Below are 11295 nucleotides of genomic sequence, written 5' to 3'. Positions count from 1 at the left end.
GGATTAAACATAAAAGTGAGGCAATCACGTGTTTAATATAAAGCTTTCGCAAGAGGTTTCTGTTCTTCCGCATCTCTGGTTCATTTCAAGGTGGCTTACCTAATAGATCTTCGTTATTATCATTATCATTATCAACATCATCATCATAATCTTTTGGGACGTAGAAAAATAACTTGCCCCAAGAACTGAAAACAGAGAGTGCTAAAAGTTTTAATAAGTAATAGTCGCTAGTGCGTAGCAAGGGACATTTAAACCGACAACACAGTAACTTCAAAGCTTAAGAATTAAGGTGTGTTGTGGGGGAATACCATGTTAGAGGATATTATTATGGGAGATATGCAGCCCATAATTAAGGACAGTTAGAATTAAATGATTGCAACTCAATAGCAATCATTTCAGTTGCGATGAAATGGTTGTAACCAGGAGTGTTTTTTTGGGGGTTGTTTTTTTTAATAAATAAAACACCTTATGTGGATCTCCAGGACAAACCTGTGCTATATTAAACAAAAGTAAATCAGGAAAATCTTATGCAAACTTTTTTTACAGGTCAGCAACGCTGTCGCAGGGAAAGATTCCGCTCGACTTGTCTTCATTTCTCTCTCCCTCTGGCTGAAATCTGTGCATTGTAAAAACGCAGAGAGACGGGCAGGCGTTTAAAAGAGAACCTCGCGCTCATTTAATAAAAGGAAACAAAAATGGAGATCAAGAAGTTTGCTTTCTTGGTTAACAATTCGTTTAAAGGGAGAAAGAAAGAAAGAAAGAGCCTTCGCGTAGAGTTGGAAGCGTCCGTGGCATGTATTGACTGCAAGATTAGCAGCAGTTTAAAATGTGGATTTTTATTTGTTTATTGACCGCTCCTGTTATTTGAAGTCGCGATTAGTGCAAAATGAAGTTAATTGTTGCTAAGCTGTTTAATACTCTCGTCTAGAGAAGCAAGGGGAATGCGTTGTAGTAGAGAGCAACGATCGTTGTTGCTGTTTAAAAAGCTTTATTTATTTGCTATATAATATGCAGCTTGCAATAAGAGACTGACACGATTTCTAAGAACGTCAGCATCTTTAAATATAACAGGGTTATCTCCCTCGCCTACATTAATCCTCTTTACAACCAACGGTTTAATTTACAGATTCATTTTTCAGAGGTGAGTATTTTGGGACATTATTTTTGTCATCTGGCTGGGTTAAGTGGAACACCACGCCAACACCCTAAAATGTTTTTTTTCCGCCTGTGCTCCCTGAAGAGGAAGAGCCATGTTGCAACTTAAGAAAACAATAGAGGTTAAATTAAATGCATCTATGAGGAAGCTCCTAGGTGTGGTTTTGGTTTTTCTCTTTATTTAAAATAAATGTTTTCAACAGCTATTTTTGGGATTTTCTGCTCTAGTAAGTGGGAAGGTTCTTTTCTCTATTCTGGAAAATTAAAATCAATTACTCTCCCCCCCCAGCATTTCCCCTAAATAATAATTGTTTTCCCCCTTCTCATTTATCGATATAATTAGCAAGCTGTCTTCGGAATCCAGAGTGGAATTCTCCTGCGCAACCCCCATTGCAGAATTGATGGGAACTTGCGCAAGAGCTCTTTAAACAGTAACCTCAGGGCTCGTGCACTGCTTGCCCAGGAGAACGTCCTCCTCTCTTTCCCTGTGCCTTTTGGACAGATTCCTGGGAACTGTTCTGGAAAAAAAGGCCCCCGGCCACCTATTTCTCAGCCTAGAAAATTCCACGGGTTGGGAAATTTGCTACAGGGGGGAAAGGAGGAGGAAGAGAGAGAGAGAGAGAGAGAGAGAGAGAGAGAGAGAATGATCTCTCCGGAAAAAGCAACCAGTTTCAAAATCTTAGAAAAACTCTATAAATTTGTAAAAAGAATGCTGTCCTGGCGGGATTACGGCTGTCCAAAAAGCTAAGCTTGTTTCAGGGTCAGTTTTCGACAGGAAACGCTCTGAAGCCCATCGGTGCTCCTTGCCAGCCCCAAACTTTGTGCGGGCCAAAGGCATCGCCTATCCGCCCACACCTCGCCCGGGAAAACACGGGCGGGGGCGGCGTTTGTGGCACCCATAAGATTTCGCTGACCGGCATCGCTGCAGCTGAGACGCGCCCCACACGCCTCCTATTAATACAGCTTGCTGAAGGCCCTGCTGGGCCAGGCTGAATGACTCTGCAGTGGCCCTTCCCACTGGTTTAAAAGGCAAGATGGAGTTTGCTCTCTGGGTTAAAGAGATCCCGGGGGCGGGGGACGCGCCATCGTGCTCCCAGAGTGTCCTGCAGAGTTCAGTATACCTCTGAAACATAGCTCCCCAGGCTGTGGGGTGGCAGGCTGTCACTACCATGTTTTTATATGTGTTGGAAGTCACCCAGAGTGGCAAGGGCAGTCCAGTCAGATGGGCAGAGTAACAACAACAACAACAACAATTTATTATTTATACCCTGCCCATCTGACTCTGTTTCCCCAGCCACTCTAGGTGGCTCCCAGCATAATTATTGATGATGATAATAATAATAACAATGGACAACAATTTTTTTTACTTTTTGAATGTTGTCTAGATTTCTGCAACTGATTTAGGGTATATTTGCACTGCTGAATCAGGAAATGGCATCTGTTTCTCTCCATCAGGTCAGGTTTACTGTAAACTGAATGGTGGGCATTGATAAAGGTAAGTACACGTAAATTGCATGTTGCTTCACCATTTTTCAAACTTCAGGGCTTGAACTTCCGTTTCTTGGAACTCCTGGAATGCTCAGCGGCAGGGAGGTCTCTCTTCAGAGTCCAACAGTAGTCAGCCATCATGACTGTGTCCCAGCGACCTTGATACCTGGTCTCGATCTCTTTCATGTCCTGATGGAATCTCTCCCCCTGCTTGTCACTCATTGAACCCAGGTTCTCAGGAAACCGGTCCATATGTGAAAATAGGTAGTGCATCTTGACGCTCATGTTGCAGCCCAGGTTTCTGAAAGCAGTCAGCATGTTGTTGACAAGTTCTGCGTAGTTTCTGGCCTTATTGTTGCCAAGAAAGTTCTTCACTACCAGAACAAATGCCTTCCACGCTTCCAGTTCCACTTCGTTCATTGAGTTTCCGAACTCTGGATCTCTGATGAGCTGAGGGATCTGAGGACCGTCAAAGATGCCAGCTTTCAACTTCTCCATGGTCAATCCTGGAAAAGCTTGGCACAAGTAAGTGAAGCAGTCACCATCCTTGTCCAGAGCCTTGGTGAACTGCTTGATTAAGCCGAGCTTGATGTGCAGCGGTGGGAAGAGTATTCTGTCTCTGTCCACCAGAGGGTCGTTGATGACGTTCCTTTTTTTGCAAGGCACCAATTCCTCCCGCACAGGCCAGTCCTTCTTCGTGTAATGCTGAGCACGCTCCCTACTATCCCACATGCACAGAAAACATGGGTACTTGGTGAAGCCAGACTGTTGTCCCAACAAAAAGTTCACCATCTTCAGGTCAACACAAATAAACCAATTATGCTGATCATAACCAATTTTCTCCAGCACATACTTCACCGCTTCATAGTTCTCCTTCAGTGTACTCGAGTGAGCCAGGGGTATAGAGGCAAACTGGTTGCCATTGTGTAGCAGAACACATTTCAGTGATCGCTTGCTGCTGTCAATGAACAGTCTCCAATCTTTGGGTTCGTACTGTGGCACTCCAAGCTTGAGCAGAAGCTGCGCAATATCTGCACAGTACACCAAGTCCTTCTCTTCCGAGAAAAAACGGAGGTACTCTTGATGCCTGTTGTGCAAGAAGCTGATGCGAGCACTGTCAGAGAGGAGGTTTTTTCCCTTCAATCTGGATGCCAACAGTTCGGCAGAGTCCTTTGACAAACTGAGGTCGCGAACTAGATTATTCAACTCCTTTGGGGAAAATGGATGTGGAGCATCATCTTCAAGAACCACTTCTTCTTCATGTCCTTCAACACTGGAGGCATCTTCATCACTAATGTCAGGAAGTTCTCCGAAGATAGGCACTGGAATTTCATCACAATGAGCTACAGGACGACGTGCTGATTGAAGAACAGGATACTTCGTGGGGTGGCTGCCCCATTAACTTAGTTTTGATCCCCCAACTTTATGCTTTGCCGCACCAATTTATGGAAGATTTCGAGGTTTTATGACTTCAAACTATCCCTTTTCAACATAATCACCCAGAACTATGGGACCTGAATACTTCTTGTTATTAAAATAATCATTTCCAATCAAAACAATTATTCGACATGGCATTTTACCCCCACAAACTTCTTCTAAAATGCTCCACACAAGCATACATGTGAACAAAAACGTAAAAAAATGACATGTGGCCATAGCTCAAAAACTTGGCCTGATTGAGCAAAACCAATGTGATTTTTGGATTCGGAGCATCAGATTCGTCCTAAATCAACTGAAAAAACGCAGACAACAAATTTGTTGTTGACCAGTGTAATGTAACAGTAAAACACCAAACATTAAGAACTTCCCTATACAGGGCTGCCTTCAGATGTCTTCTAAAAGTCAGATAGTTATTTATTTCCTTGACATCTGATGGGAGGGCATTCCACAGGGCAGGTGCCACTACCGAGAAGGCCCTCTGCCTGGTTCCTCCATACATCATATTTTATTGTGTGTTCACGATGAGTTGTACTCACCATGCTATTGTGGTGATCACGCATGATTCCGCTTTCAATACTATTTGTACCTGTGAAAGTTCTAGAGTGGTTACATGACTTCATTTCCATAACTTCCCACTGAAATTCCGCTTAACTTTTAATACCGCCAATGTTCTGGTTTATTTTGTTCCGCTTTTGTTGTGTTGCAGCCCCTCTGGGCAGCGATAGGGTTGAATCATTGGGGAAGCATCATGGAACTAATTAAAGCAATATAAAGCCACCACAAATGCAATATTATTGGGTCAAGAACTGGTTGCAATCCCCCCCCCCCCAATGAAAGAGCAGTCTGGAGAGGGAGTATCCAGAGGGCCTGTTTATTGAGCATTGCTCCTAAATTGTTTGCAGGGAGGTTACATGCTGTTGTGTCAAAGAGATTTTTTATCCCATGGTTTCCAGTGCATTTCCCTGGTCATTTCACTCATTGAGTGAGCCAGTGTGGTGTAGCGGTGGACTCGTAATCTGGTGAACCAGGTTCACTTCCCCGCTCCTCCACATGCAGCTGCTGGGTGACCTTGGGCCAGTCACACTTCTTTGAAGTCTCTCAGCCCCACTCACATCACAGAGTGTTTGTTGTGGGGGAGGAAGGGAAAGGAGATTGTTAGCTGCTTTGAGACTCCTTTGTTGTTGTTGTTTAGTTGTTTAGTCGTGTCCGACTCTTTGTGACCCCATGGACCAGAGCACGCCAGGCACTTCTGTCTTCCACTGCTTCCTGCAGTTTGGTCAAACTCATGCTGGTAGCTTCGAGAACACTATCCAAGCATCTCGTCCTCTATCGTCCCCTTCTCCTTGTGCCCTAGTGATAAAGCAGGATATCAAATCCAAACTCTTCTTCTTCATTGCAAAACATCTGATATTTTGTGTTTTTTTATAATAATATTTATTCCTTTTACAACAATTTGAACACTTACAGAAAAAAACAAAGAAAAAACAGTACATTACAATACAAAAATACTACATAAAAATTAACAAAACAAAACAAAAACAATTTAAAAACACATCAAAAGAAAAGAAAAAAAGAAAAAAGGAAAAAAAGAAACTTCCAATATCTTATCTTTCTTTCACATATTTCCACGGCCTCCTCACACCTCCCTTTTTGTATTCCACTTCTATTAATTATTTCAGCAATTCCTTTCCATCTTCCCCTGTTTTCTATCCTATAATTATCTTAACACATTTTAACCTTATTTTCCTTTAATACTCTATTAATCTATTTATACTTAATTCCTTATAACATTTCTATTGAAGCCATATTTCATTCCAACATTCTTCTAACATTCATTAATTTTTCAATATTTCTATAAATAATCTTTAAACTTTTCCCAGTCTTCTTCCACCCACTCTTCTCCCTGGTCTCGGATCTTGCCAGTCTTTTCAGCCAATTCCGTCTAGTTCATCAACTTCATCTGCCATTATCCAACACTTCAGTGCTTCCAAGAGACAACCATTCTCTCAGCCAGCAAAAAGCAGATGGTTCACAACAAAGTTTAGGGGTCTGGCAGGGCAGGTCCACCTCCTTCTTTAGCATCCGTCAATATCTTAAATTTTACTCGAGGCTTCCTGCCCTGCCAAACAAATCCAGAAACATCCCTCTGCCACCTCCTGAAACAATCCATCCTATCCAAAACTTGCACTATTTGGAACAAAAGCAACATCCCCGGCAACACAGCAACCCTCATCCCCACCACAACAGCTCGGCCCAACAATAGGAACTTCAGATTTGTCCATATTTCCCAATCCCCCTTCTCTTCAATCCAACGTCCTTCACAGTTACCCTTAAATAAATTCACATTTTTGGCGGGCATACTGACCCCCAAAAGCCTCTCTTTCTCAACCGATGTTAGTCCTGTCTCCTCCTGAAGCTCTGTCAAACTTTCCTTTCCCAATTCAGGTAGGGCTCCGGTCCTCAAATTCATGTTTTTCTTTAAGTTCCATCATAACAGATGTCACATCGAGTTGCCTTTGAATGGATGGGGCTCTCTCACATTCCAGTTGTATTGTTTTACATTCAGCAGCAAGGGTTTTCTCTCTGACTTCATCCGCTGTTTGCCGTGTCAAGGTAAATTCCTGTATCAATCTCTGGATGGTTTCTGTGTTCGTGTTCACATTTTGTCCCAGATTGTCTGTTTTCCTGTGAAGCTGTTCCAGCGAGTCGTTTATTTTCACTAATGCGACCACTAAAGCCTCTTCTGTCGACATTTCATCTGATTTTTCCTTTCCATTTGCCATAACACTTGAGAGGTTCAAGGTCAATCTCAGAGTCTCACAATTTTTATCTTGCAGCTGGAAATCCCCCTAGCCCAGCTCTTATAAAGTAACCAATTTCAGAGACTTCCACTAGGGGGAATCAGTTTCTATAGTCAACAATGTCTCCTTTAAATGCAACTCATACAATCCAAAGTTAGTTTCAGATTTCAGTTACTTTTTACTCCTTTTTAGAAGCAGCCGGAGACAATAGAAACAATGTATTTCTCTTACTTTGCTAGCTGTCAAGGAACGTTCTAAGTGCTGTCAATGAACATTCCAAAACATCAGTCCTACTGGCAGCCCATTTCCAGGGTCAGAGCGGCGGTATTTTAACCCCCTTCACTCTCCTGCAGGCATACTCAGTCCACAACTCCCCCCCCTCTTCTCCTGCCTCCAAGGGGGGTTTTATGCTATTTACCAATGGAAATTTAGACTTTTACAAAAGGCTTTCCAAGACTTCAGCCTACAGCCTCCTTGCCTCAGTCTGTTTACAAATAGGGAAGGCGGACTTGAACCTGTTTTGAACCTCCCCGTTTCGATGCCAAATTAAACGTTTAAAATCTGATTCTCCCGTCTCAGTTCTACTCACGGGTAATTACTTTGGAGTCAAATTGTCCACAAGAAAAAGTCAATGCTCTCCGGCAACAGCTATGCAGCTTCGCTCCGTGGAAGAAGCAGACGATTCGAAGCACCGTGCCACTCACCCCACGTCGTTCCGGATCCCCGAAACCGGGTTTCCCCGCGAGTAGGGGAGGCGCAAAAGGTGCCCGCCAAATCCCACGTTCACAGGCTTCTCCCGCCTGTGATTTTTACGGGTCTCCGCCTTCGCCGTGGTGGCCAGACCCAAATTTCCACGGAGCAGATTCCTCCTGGTCAGAGGAAATCCGCTATTGCCGGAGGCACCAACCCGGAAGTCTGCAAAACATCTGATATTTTGAGGAAGTGGAACCATTGCACAATACCTCCCAATCAACCATAATTGAGCCACCTGAATTTGCTGGTTTGTGTTTGAATCCCACCCAAATATTGAGACACTCTGGAAGTCCCCACAGTTTCCAAGGCAATCCCACACTGTCTGCCAAGAGAGCAGGTCCTCTGAGCCAGGTTACTGAGATTCAGGTGTGCCTTCAGCATCCAGCAACTGGTGGGAATAGGCATGCTTGCATTGCTTGGCCTGCCAGAAACAAAACGTATAGGTGGTGCTCAGGTGAGGAGCATAGAGAGCTAGGGGTGTGGCAACAGAGGTCATCCACTAAAATGCCACATAACAACAACCCACCCCATGCTGATGAGCCTCCTCACCAGTAGCAACAGGATGCATATTTTTTTTAAATAAAATTTATTTATTTGGATTTTCAGATTAAAATTATACAGTCACATATCCAACACACAACATAAAAATAAGATTCCAAGGAATCTCTTCGACTTCCCTCCTCCCCTTTGTCGGTCCTACTGTTAATCATTTCCTCCTGCATCTTTTATGATAATCCAAATCTTTTACCTCTCCATTGTGTCCAAAATTCACCATTAAACTACAAGTGATATTCCAATCCTACTAACAATTTTAACTGTCTTTAAGATAAGTTATAAATTTCCCACATTCCTTATTAAAAGTTTGGTCTTCCTGATTTCTGATTCTTCCGGTCATTTTAGCCATTTCGGCATAATCCATCAACTTGATCTGCCATTCTTCTATGGTAGCGACTTTATCTTCTTTCCATCTCTGGACCAATAACATTGACGCAGCCTTGGTGGCATACATAAAAAGTATTTTCTGCTCCCTTGAGATTTTGGCACCTAGAATTCCTAAAAGGAAAGCTTTGGGGTTTTTGTTTTTTTTAAGAAAAGCTTATTTTAAACATATTTTTTTCCAACTCATTAGGAGTTTGGATTTGATATCCCGCTTTATCACTACCCTAAGGAGTCTCAAAGCGGCTAACATTCTCCTTTCCCTTCCTCCCCCACAACAAACACTCTGTGAGGTGAGTGAGGCTGAGAAACTTCAGAGAAGTGTGGCTAGCCCAAGGTCACCCAGCAGCTGCATGTGGAAGAGCAGGGAATCAAACCCAGTTCACCAGATTATGGTTGTAAACCAAGGTATCACTATAGAAATTATTATTTTTTGAAAAATGTTTGATGTCATACTGTGTTTTAATTTGTTGGAAGCTGCCCAGAGTGGCTGGGGTAAGCCGCCCAGATGGGTGGTGTATAAAAAAATAATAATATTAGTAATAGTAGTACTAGTATGGAGGCACTCAATCAGTGATCCTTATAATGAAATAAAAATAGGGTGTTGTAAGGGTTAACAGGGTCTCTGCTCAAGGGCAGATTCAATTCCTGGCCAGGCTGGTAAAGACCTCCTGGCGCTGGAGAGTCACTACCAGCCTGTGGGTGTGGGGAGCCATTCAGCCTCCAGATGTTACTGGACAACAACTCCCATCCGCCCCAGAAAGTGTGGCCACCAGCCAGGGATGATGGGAGATGTAGTTCAGCAACCTCTGGAGGGTCAAAAGTTCCCCACACCTGGTGTAGCCAATACTGAGCAAGAGAGACCACTGCCTGGAATCAGTATAAGGCAGCTCCCTACACTCCTGTATGTGGGGAACGGCCATGGATCAGGCCTACAGGCATACAGAAGGACCTACATTCAATACCTGGAATCTCCAGGTTAGGGTTGGGAAGGATGGACTCCTGTCTGAAATCCTGCAGCTGCTGCTGCCAGCCATTGTAGACCAGCTTTTCCTACTTAGACTAATAATAATATTAAATTATTATTTATATGCTGCCCATCTGACTGGGTTGCCTCACCCACTCTGGGCGGCTCCCAACAAATTATTAAAAACGCGATAAACATGAAAAACTTTTCTGTACAGGGCCGCCTTCAGATGTTTTCTAAAAGTCAGATGGATGTTTATCTCCTTGACATCTGATGGGAGGGCGTTCCACAAGGTCGGGGGCCACTACCGAGAAGGCCCTCTGCCTGGTTCCCTGTAACCTCACTTCTCACAGTGAGGGAACCGCCAGAAGGCCCTCAGAGCTGGACCTCAGTGTCTGGGCTGAACGATGGGGGTGGAGATGCTCCTTCAGGTATACAATTCCCATATTTCCCATGCTGACTGGGGTTATTGGGAATTGTGGTCCAAAATATCTGGAAGGCACCAGACTGGGGATGCTGAGGGAGACAATACAGTGGTACCTCGGGTTAAGAACTTAATTCGCTCCAGAGGTCCATTCTTAACCTGAAACTGTTCTTGACCTGAAGCACCACTTTAGCTAATGGGGCCTCCTGCTGCCGCAGCGCCGCTGGAGCACGATTTCTGTTCTCATCCTGAAGCAAAGTTCTTAACCCGAGGTACTATTTCTGTGTTAGCGGAGTCTGTAACCTGAAGCGTCTGTAACCTGAAGTGTCTGTAACCCGAGGTACCACTGTACTAACCTGGATGATGGACTAAGGATTGTTGACTGTTGCCCATTGTGACTGGTAGGGTGGAATGCAGGGAGCCCAACAGTAGGGGGAGCCAGAGCCACTGAGAGATAGAGCCAACTAATCCAGATTTTGACCCTCCCCTTTCTGAGTTCTACAAAAGCTGGAGGAAGCTGACAGGCCGTTCCAACCCCTGGACTGGTTGTAAGTAAGGAGGCAGGCAAGTAAGATTGGCTGACAATGGAACTTGGTGGGGCACTGCCCCATTTGCCCCAATAGAGCAGTCTCCACGGGATATATAAGGTTAGACACAAATCCAACAGCAAAAATCCTCTTTGTTCTATCTCACTACTACCAGAAGAGTCTCTACTAGCTGAATTTCTGCTTCTCACCAAGGCACTGCCTCCACCTGTGGACACCTCAAGGGCATCTGCACCCACCTGAAGGACATGCTGTTCTGGAGAATAGATAGATTACATCTCTGGCCTTTTGATTCCTTCATTAGAATGCACATGACATCTGCCATACAAGGTTTAAGGATCCTTTTACCTAGGAAGCAAAGTACAATGAGGGTGAAACTCTTGTTAAAGCTGTTGAAAAGGCACTTTCAGAGCATTGGGGTTTAAGTCATTGGGGTTTAGATTACCTGCTGTTGCTTAAAAAAAAAAATTGCTTGCGAGGCGACTAATTAAAAACAACAGCCGACACCATTTCTGTTCACTTCTTCTGTCTCCTCTGTCAAGAAGACTTTTATAAAGCCACTTTTATAATAGCATGATTTGTGCACACATCATAAAGGGCATCCAGGCATCCAGGCAAAGTTATGATCATTTTGTGCAACTGGGGCAGTTTGGTTAATTAACTGTGAACTATATTGAATGGAGGGTGAGGATAAATTCAGGTGGAAAAAGAACGCCAATAAAGAAGGTGGAGGGCAGCCTGATCTCCACATGCAACAAAAGGAGATAGTCGAATGGACTGTACCGT

The 11295-nt window shown here is 43.8% G+C and overlaps 1 long non-coding RNA gene across 2 annotated transcripts; it reads left to right on the top strand.

Annotated features, from left to right (window-relative positions):
• The first annotated feature begins 10464 nt into the window (after nucleotides 1-10464).
• On the top strand, nucleotides 10465-11018 carry LOC309516738. Of its 2 annotated transcripts, none has more exons than XR_014212995.1 (2): nucleotides 10465-10512; nucleotides 10667-11018. It is a non-coding gene; the product is annotated as an uncharacterized lncRNA (long non-coding RNA). The 2 variants fall into 2 exon arrangements; XR_014212996.1 differs by having other exon boundaries at nucleotides 10469-10558.
• Nucleotides 11019-11295: the final 277 nt, after the last annotated feature.

This window comes from Podarcis vaucheri (assembly GCF_965113315.1).
Source record: "Podarcis vaucheri genome assembly, chromosome: 13".
Lineage (NCBI taxonomy): Eukaryota > Metazoa > Chordata > Lepidosauria > Squamata > Lacertidae > Podarcis > Podarcis vaucheri.
Note: the sequence above shows the minus strand (reverse complement) of the source record. Positions and strands in the feature narration are given on the sequence as shown.